Here is a 13,751-nt window from a genome sequence, read left to right on the forward strand (position 1 = left end):
TATGTATGCGGTTGGTGATTGCTTAGTGAGAAGAAAAATATAAAACACCATCTGCATCGGTAGTATTTCAAACCCCCACCAGCTTCCTGCAAGTGAATGACCCCCTAACACGAGGCCCAAATACAGAAGTGAGAGAAAAGAATATTGCCCTGTCAATGGTTTCCGATTGTGATTACCATTAAAAATGTAACACAAAAAAAAATGTCCCATGTCTCACAAATGTACTAATGTTATTTATTAAGAAACGTGAACCGTTCATATCATCTTGGTCGGTGGAGGTGCCCTGTTCTTGTTGCAGCACATTGGTTCAGGACTCGCCTATATGTCTGAATAATACCATAAAATGACAAGCCAGGCAGATGGGTATTCTCTGTACTTCCAACTATAGGACTCGTCCATTCATACACCGAAAAGTAGAGTTTTTAGCTGCTGCCCGAAACTTTTGTTCATTCAATAGTCTAAGCTCTAGCGGCAGGGAGTTCCAGATCTTTGCAGACACAGCGGGGAAGATCTTCCACGACATTTAACCAGTTTGAAATTGGGACTTTCTACTAAGGCCAGTGTTGATGAGCACAGCTTTCTTGGCGGTTCGTAAGGGGACACCAGGCTTCTGATATACCCAACTACTGAGCCGTGAAGTGCTTTATGGATCAATGTTGCTGCCTTACTGTAGGCTGGCTGTGATCAGTAGCCAGCGAAGATCCTGATGACATTGGGTAATGTGGTCTCTTCTTTACTTTATTATTTATTTATTTTTTTTATGCATACAGCATCGTTTTGTATGACATGTAGGTTGTGTACATTTTTCTTGGGAGGCCCCAATCTAAAGGCCATAATGCGATCTGGACAAACTAATAGGCTGTGCCGCTGAGCCACAGTTGGATTCTGAGAAAAAAAGGTTGAAGGTTTCTTGGAAGTTCCACTTAGTATTCACGGTTTTACTAATGTGGGCCTCCAAGCTCACCAAAGAGTCTAAGTGAAAGCCTAGGGTTTTGGTCTTGCTAGAGACTTGGATGTTACATTCCTGGATGTTCAAAGCATGGTATCAGTGGTCGATTTTGTATCTAGAGTTTTCCGAACCAAATATCAGTAGCTCAGTCTTATTTGCATTAAGACGCATAGAGTTCAAGCTCATCCAGGATTCTATAAAAGTTTAGCAAGATAGTAAGTTCCTTGAGTCGAGATCGTAGTTGCCTATGAGCTCCAGAACCAGCTTGGTGTCGTCAGCAAAGTTGGTAAAGAAAACCTTCAACTCATTTGGAAGGTCACACAGGCGCCCAATGTTGATTGAACAGCAGAGATGACACAGGCCCCCTGTGGAATGCCGCAACTAATGCGAACAGAGGATGACCAGGAGTCACACCAACATATTTTGGAGCTCCGATGGGATAGAAATTACTGTACTCAGTTGACAAAGTCCAGTATCTCCTAGGGTAGAGCAAAGCCTATCGTGATCCAGAAGATCAAATGGGTTGCCAGTCAATTCGTCGAAAAAAATTGGTCGACCAGACAAATGGTCGAATCAAATTGGTCGAAAACCATTTCGTCGAATTTTTTTTTTTTTCTATTTTAACCCTTTTTTTTTTTTTTTTTGGGGGGGGGTCCCCCCAACCTCCTTTTTTTCTCTAAAAACCCATTTTTTAACAAAACGAAAACCCAAAAAATAAATATATAAATAAAAAAATTTTTTCGACGAAATGGTTTTCGACCAAATTGCGTCGACCAAATTGCAGTCGACCAGTTTTTTTTCGATGAGTTGACTGGACACCGATCAAATGCTGCTGATTAATCTAATAGGATTAGTATTCCAGTTTTTCCACTATCCACGATGTTCATCATGTGGGTTTGGCTATCTAGAAGGGCGGTCTTGGTGCTCTGATGGGGAAGAAAGCCTGATTGTAAGTGTAGATAGCCTGATTGTAAGTGTAGGATGCCAGATGTTTCCATGAACAACTGTAATTGAGCAGTGGCACTTTGTCCAAGACTTTCAACAGAAAATTAGTTTGTTATGGACCTAAGTTTGTTTGGGTCTGTTGGGTCAAGGCCAGGTTTTTTTTTTTTACTCAAAGGTGTGATAGTAACCTTGTTTATGGCACTAGGAATCTGACACGAACGAAAGGAAGAGTTAACAAATCTAACAAGAAACAGAGCAAAAGTCTCCTTGTGCTTGAGGATAAGGTTGGGTGGAATGTAATTTTTTTTTTTTTTTTTTTTTTTTTTTTTTTTTTAAATATACACTGGGATCGGTGTAGTGTAGACGGTGTTCATGTGAGAGAGAGAGTAATGGGGGAGAAAGAGAATTGTGTGTCGCTCTGTCAGCCCATAGCTATTGACCATGGGTGTGTAAGGTTTTTGTCTAGTTCATGTCTGATCTTTGAGCGAGCCTCGTCTACCTTGGCTTCAAAAGCTTGTTGAGTTTTTAAGACCGTCCTGAGCGGATGGGCAGAAAGGTGTACCCGAGGTACTTGATTTGAATAGTTTTTTAATGATTTCAAAAAGCTTCCTTTGGTGGTTATTGGCATCTCCTATCTGTTTGTTGAAAAACATTTTTGTGTCATGTATTGCAGATTTGTAAGTTTTCTCTGATTTGACTTATTAATATCGGAGGGTTTCTTAAGCCAATTCCTTTCTGAGTTTCTTTTATTTTTCTTCATTATTGTGAGTTCCTGTGTGTACCACTTTTGATGGATGGTGTTGTCTCTTACTAATTTAATTTTCATAAAAGCTACTCTGTCCAACAAGGTTCTTAAGGAGTGATTGAAGCTTCTACGAGGAGTTTGGGAGGGTCCAATTATTTGGTAGAGACCATAATGTGGCTTATTCCATCTGGCCCGCCACCGAGGTTCTTTTTAAAATTGCTATATTAGTTTGGCTAGGTTTTATTTTTTAACACATGGATTTTGTAGGAAGAGTTGGAAAACAATGTAGTGACTGGTGCTTTGATATGATAGGGTATTTATAACGCGCTTAATACCCAGAGGTTTCTAAGCACGGACCCAAGGATAGAACCTATGTTGCTCCGTGTCGTCTCGCTTCCAAGGCGAGCATGTTGCCCCTGAGCTATCCTCCCGAGACAATCTGTATGGTCGGATTCCTCGCCACTCTCCAGTCTACGATGTTCCCTTTGACATGGACCGGTGCTGTTCAGGGCGGCTTTTAGTGTGTTGCTGTTGTACCACCGGTTGAAATCCCCAGCTAATAGGGTGGAACAGTTTGGCCCATCTGACTCAAGTTCTGCTCCAGACATCTCGAAAGGGGAGTCTTCTGGCAAGTATCTGTGTTTTGGGGCACTAGTGAAAGGGGTTAATGGAAACATTCCAGCAGAGAGACCAACACTGCAGACCCTCATCACAGTGGGTGCCAGTAACTAAGGAGCAAAGTTAAATGAAGTAGTAGTCCACTGTGTACAACCTATGATTTTGGTGTTGACTTTGCAATATCCCACAGGCGCCCACCATATTGCCACTGATCTGATATGGTGCTTGGGAGGTTGCAGTCAAGAAGGCTTTTGCTTTGGCAAGCGTTGTTCAAAGTGTACTGTGTCATAGCGGTCTGTTAAGAGGGGCCTGGATAAAGAGGGATTTTACAGGGCACTGACTGGAATTAGGAATCCCAGAAGCTAGAGGCTGCAAGTTGAAGTTACTGCTTGTAGGGAGGTCACCCACGTTTGAAGAATCACCTTTTCCATGAAAAGCCCTCCTGCTCAGAAAGGCGCATCTTTTATTTTTCACCTATGTAGAGGATATTCGTACACATAACTGGTTCAAACAACTTTCCATAAACTCTAAAGGAATAATAAAAAAATCATGAAATGAGACTACATGTTTGTTTGCCATGTGACATTGCTTCAAGTATTTTTTTTAACTTTTTTTTTTTACATTTTTAAATTGCTGCTGCACACAGTGGATTACTGCTATGGAGCTCCAGTCTGATCAGAAATTGGTGCCACAGGCAATTATTATATTAAAGCCTCATTGCTGGTAAAAGTTGTGGAATACCCCAGAGCTAAAAATCTATTGTGAAGCCCTACTCGACGTACAGGAGTTTCATGGCACTATGCGATTACAATGACTCGACATGTACAAAAAACCACTTATAAAGGTGGGGTTACCCATTGTGTGGGACAAGCCATGTAACTCTTGAAATATAGATGATGGTCTTAAAGGACCAGTTAGATTCTCGTGTAAAGTCGTTAATTTTTACGTCTATAAAGATGATGTATTTATAACAATATTTAGAATCCTGCTTGGAAAATATCCCAAAATCGTTGTTTTCTAAATTACATTACCTGTGGCAGCATTTACAGCTGGGCTGGAGGGAAGTCCTCCTTGATGTTGAAATTGCCCTCATTGAATCTAGGACGAGTACCTTATTTTATTTATTGTTTTGATTTTTGTTTTTCATATGTCCTTTGTACCAAAGATGAAGGAACTTGTGATTAACCCCCATATTATCTACCTTTTGAAATTAGCTGCATGAGAGATTGATTTATTAGATATTTCGTATTTACTATATGGAATCTTTTTCTTAGTAAAAGCATGGACTACAAGATGTGTTTACATTGTTTTGGCATTCTGTAATATTTATCATGTATCCAATATTGTTTTAGTGTACTAATGCTTGTCTCGTAGTTTCGATATTTGACCACCTACGCAGATATGCATGCCTTTTTTTTTATTTAAACTTTCTTTAGTGATTTTCAATAACCATTCAACAGTTACTACCAAAATCATCTCCTCAAATGGGGTCCCACCACCTTTCCCGCCCCCTGGCTCTTGGCATCGCACACATGATTTTTATTGGGAATTCTTATTGCGTTAATTCATTTTGTTATTTGGATTCTTACTGGTGTATTTTATGAACTGCTTTCATAGCACTGGCCAAAATAAAGCACATTGGGATGAATTGGGCAGTGGCAGCTTAACTCACTTTTTAATGTTTTTTTAATTTGGTGGTTTGACTCTGGCACTAATATCGCAACAAAGTGTGCACCTGAACAGATGTGACTGCGTCAAGAACATGGGTGGGTGATGTAAGAGTATGGGGTGCCGCCTTGCCTGACATTTGACAATACTTATGATGTGAATCTGGCAAAACCAACGCTACCTATCGGATCAAGAGCAATACGTGTTGCAATTAATCTTTTTCTAACAAGCTGTCAACCTCGAGTGCAGGCTCTCTCTTAGTTCCTGGAATATACCTCTGCTCCTGCCGCCTGGTTTCCTGTCAGTCATTGTGCATCAAACGACTCTTATGAAAAATCTGAATCTGCTGGTAATCTTTAAATTATAACCTGTGCTAGCCAAACTCCTTATTGGCTATCGTGTTCTGTAGATCAGTCCTCCTAAATGTGCACTTGCCGCTAGCTAGCGATAGACGATTAATGAGTAAGAAATGGTGTGCTTGATGTGGCGAACGGAAAGAGCAGGTGAGTGTCTAAGCCTGGCTAGTGATTTCAATTCGAAATGTCTACCCCCAAACTAGATATGTTCTAATTTAAGGATGTAACTAGACTTCACTTGAGACATCAACTAAAATTGGCGTTATTGGGACACATTCGGTTGCATTTGTATGATGGCACCTGCTATATATATATATAATATTACCTTGCATATTAAGATTATGCATGGCATGTTTATAAGTTTTTATACTGTGCCAATGAACCCGGTATAACGGTGCTAACTAAGGCTTGTCTTTAGCGTGGCATATTGGGCTCCCTTTTGTGGTTTGCAGACCAGGTGTAACTGGCTAAAGATGGCAGTACCCACGTACAGGAGGATGCACTTTGTATTTTATTGCAGCACCTGAAAATGTTGCACTGTTTAGTGTATCATTATTAAAACGTCTGTGAGGCTTTATTTTGAGTAGGGTGTCGGTAACTGTCAAAATGGGGCTGTACTCTATTTTAAGGTAGTGCCTCTGACCTCTGCTGGATGCATCCCTCCAATATCATGTTATCACAACATGATGCATGCAATGACAAACAATATAACATACTATATATGGCTTTGCAATACCACGACCTAGTGAGACAACACCCTGGTTGAAATATGGTCGGTAACAAAAATATAGTTTTTCAGCTTTAGTAGCTACTTTTTTTTTTTTTTTTGCTAGGTCAAAGTTCTGCAATGTCACTTCTTGGGATATCCTCTGGATCAAAGGTCATGCAATGAAATTTCCTGTGATGTCTCTCTAATTAAAAAAATGTGTAGAATCCACCACTTTTTGGTCACTGAATGTTGGCTGGCAAGTATGCCTCTGCTTGCCCCCAGCACTGTGGTGAGGTGTATAGACCTTGCACGCATGTGAGTTTTGCACCTTGACGCAGCCTTATCCTGCTCCAGCCCTGTAGGTGTAGTCCCCATATACCTGTTTATAGACACACTTTTCTGTACACCGTCACGCTCTGGGTAGGATGTGAGCAGAGCAGGAACCTCAGTGATTGGTGAATGGAAGGGCATTCTTCGTTTAATGGAAATATTAGATTTCAGGTGAGTCTTATTTTGTGGCTTCAACCCTGCTGCTATTATTTTAAATTTGCATATGCTGTGTAGTCCCGGGCTGTGGTTTGCCATGTTTTCTATTCCCTAGAATGAAAGCCCACAAAATGATTTAAGATTCACCAGCATTTCAATATGAGGACCCGCCTTAAACATTTTAAAGGTTGCAAGAAATGTAGTGTAATTGCAACACTGCCTAAGAATTATAGCAAGGACTATCAAATGATTTTTAGATGCCTTCTTTGAAAATTCACAAGTTTCTTTGGGCCTAATTCATAGAAGCGACTTACAATGGCAAAGCTCCATTGGAAAACGCTCTGTGAATAAGGCTCCTTGTCTATTCAGTGTTTCATGAGAAGCCTGATGGAAGAAAGAATGTTGACCAGGACTGTCCTGACCATGTCCCCAAATAGCTTAAGAACGCCAGCGCAATTGGGGACACAACCATGTTATGGTGATTGTAATGGCTTATGGTGCAGACAATATTTTATAGTAGGACCTTGCTCAGCCAAAAGGTGCTGTTTTCTATGGAGAAACATTAGACTTAAGTCCTGCAAGACCCACATTATCCTCCCAAATCCCACGGGTGGGGCTATCCTGGAAGCTCCTAGATGGCCTGGCCCAACTGTATTAGCTACCAGCATACCTGGTTCCCCTAGCTATCACCCCATAACTGCGCAGCTGGAAATACAGAGCACAAAAATGTAGTTTTTACTGTGTATTTCACTGCAGTTTTGGGGTCGTGTAGGAGGGGGGTGTAGGGTAGGGTTCCCCTCCTACCCCACATATTGCGGTGATATGTATGGGGGGGGGAAATCAGCAGTACTCGCTTGGATCCGATGCCCTGTTTAGAGTTCCCTGAAGTCCTGTGCAGTTCAGTAATCTGGTTCAGATCGAGCCCACCCCTTTTGAGTCTTCGTTTCACCTTCGACTGAAACTTACGCCAGCATTTGCAAAAGAAAACGAGACCAGAATAAGTGAGAACGCGCACCTTTGCCCATGCTTAAACTCGCGTCCACTGAGATCCAGGTGGGACATTGGGCAAGAGACGAGTGAACATTTTTGTGATCATTTTTACTGCATTTGTGTCCAATGTTGTGAACAACCGATTTATCGTTCGTGGATTCTAACCACGCATTGCTGGGAGCTATTTAGCTTCTGGATCGGGCCTTGAAGAGCTTGGTTAGCTTGAAACAAACGGACCAGGAACTACTTTTGGCTTCCCAAGCCAACAGTTTCCATACAAATACACCTATCTGACATGAGTGTCTAAGAATTTTTCGTAAAAGATGCAATATGTAACCTCCAGAAGACATGCAGCATGAATTGTCATATGTACTGGACGCAGTTACAGTTGCATCTCATTTGAAAGTATATTTGTTACATACTACGTATTAGCACCTCATTCTGCAGTAGCAAAAAGAAGGCGTTTGCAAGGTCATATCACAGAAAAAGTGGTGTCACCAGAGTTATATGATAGGTTGAAAATGTTGTGGCAGGAGCAGGTTAATTCAGTGTCGAATTTAGTGGCAGCAATATGAAGTTGCAGCAAACCTAGGTAAAGACTTCAATGAGAGGTAGCAGCAAGAAAGAACTGCCAGAAAAGAAATGTAAAAGCAACAATAGGAAATCCATGTAAAGAGAGCCTAAAAAGTGAAGACCTGTAAAGCAACATGGCAAGAGACGCAGGATTCAAAAGAGGGAGAGCAACAGAGTACAAGACCTAGCAACACAACAATAGAATGAGAGGTTCAACAAATGTCTTTTTTAAGTGCATGGTGCAGTTTGGCAAAGAAATGCAGCTTCCTACGTAGCTCCTGGGTCACAACCCTGATGCCCAGGAGCTACTTCCATCGCCAAGAATTCCAATTTCAGCCACTGCGGTTCCCCCATACATTTAATCTTTAACTTGGTATTCAGTACACTATCCTTGTAGGTTAGGTATAGTGTTCTTTTATTTTAAGTTATTTATTTGTATTTGACACTTATTTTTTTTAATAGATTTTTATTTTAAGCTTTAGTATTTTGTCAAGGCTGAAGGAGAGCAGTATGCTTTGCTTTTTTACACATGAAACTATGCAGCCAAAAAAAATCCCATGATTAAAAATCCCATCAAATATTAGCACACTTGTGGTCCTTGTAACAAAAGCAATGTGATCTCTTCTTTTTCCAATAACCAGACACGTGAAGTTAGACGACCCTTGTATAAATCTGCCTCATTCTCTCGCCGTTCAGCAGCGGGATATGTACTGCTATATTTCTGTTTTTAAATTTGAATTTCATATTATTTACTTAAAATCGGCTTCCATATTTGTCATATAAGATTATCCTATTGGTTAATAAAATGCATAACCTACATATACGATACTATGTTATTCACACACACATCTGTATAATATATTCACTAACAAAAACATGTTAAAGGGACGTTATGGTTAAGTTGCGCTACTGAAAAAACTATGCTAAAGGAAGGTTCTGGTTACAGTGCCATTCTAAAAACCCAAATTCAGTGAAAAAACATTGGTAAAGGGATGTTATGCTTCAATTGCCCTAAGAACAACCTAGCAAATTCAGTGCAAAAACATTGTTACAGGGACGTTACTGTTACTTTGCACTAACAACCTATCCATAGTATGGTTTCAAGTAAAACCGAAACCCCCCCCAGAAATTCGCCAGTTATGGTAAGCTAAGCAACCATAGCTCGCGCCACGCCACCACTGTGCACGGCTAAGACTAACACCCATGACATCAAAGATGACCTCACAAATGTCATTGATGACATCACATGTCTGGCTCCCTTTTTTTTTTTTTTTCCACTTTCATATCTAGACCAGGTGGTTTTCTTCACTGACAGTCGGGAAGAAAGAATTCTAAAGGTACTATATTTGTAGACCTTACCCTTCTCGTATGTTCTTACACCACTTTCCTTACGGTTCAGTCACATCACATGATACATATACATAGGGGAAGAAGCAGGCCTGAAACGCAGCAATCATTTCTGTGCATGAAGATAATCTGTTAGGTTATGAACACTTTCTGGAAATGCTGCTGCTTTTTTGCTTGCTTTACTTTCCCTGCAAATAGTCACATGTGTATGCTTGGTGGTCTGTCTTGTGTGTAATAGTACAATTAAGTAGTAAGTGAGGCATTGTTAGCTACTTATTACATGTTTCACAGCACGCAAAACTCTGAATCGAAAGCAGTCATCATTTTACTATCCTACATGGCAAGATTTTGAATATTACACCTCTTTGGTGCACGCTGCAGACAATGCCTACATTTCTACATGAGTAAGTTCCTGTACTGGAAAGAACTCTGTAATACAATGGTGTTTATAGCAATGCATTGCTTAATGAACTAGTTCTCCCAATGACCTCTGATAGTTTTCTGCCAACATTATAATGACAATCCCTTGTGGAGACTTCATGAAAATTAAATGCACATGTAATGTCATCAATGACATTTGTGATGTCATCTTTGATGTCATGGGTGTTAGTCTTGCCAGTGCACAGTGGTGGCGCGAGTTATGGTTGCTTAGCTTACCATAACTGGCAAATTTTACCATAACTGGCAAATTTCTGGGGTTTTACTTGTAACCATAGTGTGGATAGGTTGTTGTTAGTGCAAAGTAACAGTAACGTCCCTGTAACAAATGTTTTGGCACTGAATTTGCTAGGTTGTTCTTAGGGCAACTGAAGCATAATGTCCCTTTACCATGTTTTTTCACTGAATTTGATAGGTGTTTAGTAGGGCACTGTAACCAGAACTTTCTTTAGCATAGTTTTTTTCAGTAAAGGGGAAAGGCTTTTAGTAGCGCAACTTGCCCATAACGTCCCTTTAACTGTTTTTTGTTAGTGAATTTCATAGGTTTTAGTAGGGCACTGTAACCCGAACATTGCTTTAGCATAGTGTTTTCTGTAAAGGTGATAGGTTGTTGGTACCGCAACTGAACCATAATGTCCCGTTAACGTTTTGTCACTGTTTCCTTGGCTGCGCTCATGACGAACTTGTTGAAAGCCCAGATTCCCCTGTTTATGTATCCATTTGTGCTACCCCTTCCCTTTCCTATCGGTGTATCTTAGAAATTAAAGGTGTACATGTTAAGTGTTGCTGAGTTTTTTGTTTTTTTTCTTTTCCTTTTCCTTTTTGTGTTAACAATGCTTGGTGAGTGTGCCGCACATTACTGTCCGAGATGACTGCAGGTAAGCAATATAGAGGTTTCCTAGGCAGACTGCACACGCCGGTGCAATCACAATGCAGGTATCTGTAAGACTCTACTACTGGCCGCATCTTTGAATGTACTTTTAATTAGTTGTGGGAGGGCACCTCTGTCCGTTGCACAGCTATGCGCATGCGTAGGGCATCCTGTGTGTTGGTAACACCGCCCCACGGGTTCATACAGTAGGCTACCGCATTTCAAGTAGTCCTGGTGACTACGTGGGTTTCTGTGCAAACCTACCAATTTATGGCTGCTGCACTCCTGGCTGTATGAGGCCCACTGGAAAACAAGGAACAGCAACCTTCAGTGTATAGTGGGCGTGTTAAATGGCGCATTCATTTGATTGATGCGCTTCTTGCCTTTGCATGACCTGTAAAAAAGACACACCATCTTTGCCATTTTGCAGACTCACTACAAACCGTCACACCGCGGGTCGTAGAGTTGGAGAAAACCTTTAACTGCAGGTGTGACGGTTTGTAGTGAGTCTGCAAAATGGCAAAGATGGTGCAGCTTACACATACATGTAAAGAGAAGTAAGCAAACGGCAGATTCTTCGGAGAGCAAAGAATATCAGTGGTGGTTAGAAAAGTACTGTAGCCGCATGGGTCTTGCTGAATGATTATCTTCCTGCTCCATCTAATGAAGCTGCCTTTCTTGTAAGCATTTGTGTATTTCAGAATGTATTAATCTCTGTGAATGCTGGTCCTACAACTAATGCCGTACCATGAAGTGTCCGTACTGCATCTGACGAGAACTGAAATCTAAGCACAAGGGACCAGTGGGCAGGGTACTGTCCTTCCAACAATGCAGTAGGGTAATTTCATGTACAGCATGCTCCACATCTGCTGCGGCCAACAGGGACCCTCTTGTAGGGCAGCAGAACTTTAAATCTTCCTTGCAGACCATATGCTGTGCTACAGACCCTTACCTGGCAAAGGGCATTGTGTTGCGCATGTACTGCGACACGCTACTTGTAAGTGCTTGGGCAGGGTTGCTCCAGGAGCATGACCATGACTGACTGCCGCCTATTTAAGTGAAGCCAACCCACAGTTCCCTCTCTCTGCACATCCTCTATATTATCCCTGTAGGGGCTGCCCCTTCCATACTGGCCCTTGCCTTCTGTTCCTTCTGTGTCGTGTTACCAGACTAAAATAAATGGAAATCTACTGGAAAAGGAAAAAAAGTTAAAGCTCCTTTCATAGTTGAACAATGGAATTGCGAATGAACGGATGCAGGGTGCCGTGCACCGTATACGCTCCACAGAATGTGCGCTAAATAAAGGGAGGCGTGGCACTAGTATAAACACTGTAGTGGAATCTGATAGAAGCCACTGGCAGTGGAATCGGCTAGAAATGGCTCGCAGTAAAGATTATTTTGTTTTTAATGTGTTGCAGTGCGTTTTGAAGGGTTTATGCGCAACACCTTCTACACAAATTCTTCCTCTAATTCCAAAAAGGGCAGCAAGGCCTTTTGGATAAGGTGTGCAGAAATAGGAATGGCAAGAATAGTAAGATGAACGCCATTTGTGGGAAAAACTCTTTGTGCTGTGAAACGTCATATTCCCATTTTTGAAGTACGACATTGGCACATGTTGTAAAAAGGCACAATTGGAGTTTTTCACAATGTACCACGCTTTCTCCTTTTCCTGACCAAATGAAAAATAATGCAGTCACATCTGTGTTTTCTTTTCCCATCCACTACCGGCAAGTGGCAATTCAATTGAATATACTTGCAATGTTTCTATATACAAATATCACCCATTGTAATATCGAAACGGGAACTCTTCTTTCCTTCCGACAATACTACAAATGTTTCCCCACTAACGCATCTCCTACATAAATTGTAAAACATATAGCAGCAAAACCAGCACTGAATGTATGTTACCAACCTAAAGCAATGTCTGAAAAGCTCAATGTCTCCACAGCTGTGGATCTCTCTAGCCTAGACTATTGCAACAGCCTCATTCTAAATCTGCCTGCTTGTACTCTCTGCAACTCATCCAGAGGAAGACTGCGCAGCTTGTGCTTGGCCTCAAGCCCAGGGATCATATCTCTTCAGGACTGAAATGTCTGCATTGGCTTCTAGTAGCTGTGAAGAATAAGGTCAACGCCCTCTGCATTATGTATAAGGCCGCCTGGGCCCGGGGCCTCAATACCGGCAACTCTCACTTACTAAATATCTCTGTGTTCGAGCTCTTCCCTCATCCGCCTCCAACTCCCTCAGGTTCACTCGCTTCAGCAAGCAACCAGTTGGTGGTAGAACTCTCTTCGGCTGGGACCTCCCTCTGCCACAGCCTCACTGAAACTTGAGGAGAACTGCTGCCGGTTCCTGAAGCACCTCAAAACCTTTCTCTTTGCCTCTGCCTTTTCTCCTCCTATCCCCTGCGGACATCTTGGCTGAAACTGATTCTGCACTGTTTATCTGGCCACCCTCTGATCTCTGTCCCAGGCAACCTGCCCCCACCAGTCGCACCCCTGCACTACCTTTCTGGCAAACCATGCACTTGGACTGTTTTCTGTATCCCTAACCGTTCCTCCACCACCTGATGTCTGCACTTATCCTTGCACTTGCCACCATCGGGCCATATTTTTACTTGTTATTGTTCCCATGTACTGCACTTTCTCCTCCCCATCACCATGCACTTGGGTGATCTGAATGACACCCTTACATAGTAGGTTCGTTGTCGGTCTTCCCTCTGTTCCCCCCCACCCTGCCTTGGCTTGGTGCACCGTCAAAAACGTGTATATATGCGCAATATAAATGGCGTATCATACAATATCACATCATATGATATTATACACACATTGCATTCATGACAGGATGCCTGCCACTTGTACACTTCACAAAAATGTTTTCCGCAGCACCCCACTTACTGCAAACTTATGAAAAATGATCGCAGAAAAGCAACACTAAGTGTATGTTAGCAACCTCAAACAAGTACATACAGTGCATGCATACAAACAGGATGCCTGCCCCTTTGCTTGCAGACTTCCCTCATAGTCTTCTGCGTTTCTCTGAACAATGAGACCTTC

The 13,751-nt window shown here is 41.7% G+C and overlaps 1 protein-coding gene across 1 annotated transcript in view; it reads left to right on the plus strand.

The window, feature by feature from the left end:
• Window positions 1-13,751, plus strand: part of RHEB (Ras homolog, mTORC1 binding) — a 306,526-nt gene that overhangs the window by 30,977 nt on the left and 261,798 nt on the right. The window lies entirely within an intron of this gene.

The sequence above is a fragment of the Ambystoma mexicanum genome, chromosome 2q (assembly GCF_040938575.1).
Source record: "Ambystoma mexicanum isolate Mex_15411 chromosome 2q, UKY_AmexF1_1, whole genome shotgun sequence".
In the NCBI taxonomy this organism is placed as follows: domain Eukaryota; kingdom Metazoa; phylum Chordata; class Amphibia; order Caudata; family Ambystomatidae; genus Ambystoma; species Ambystoma mexicanum.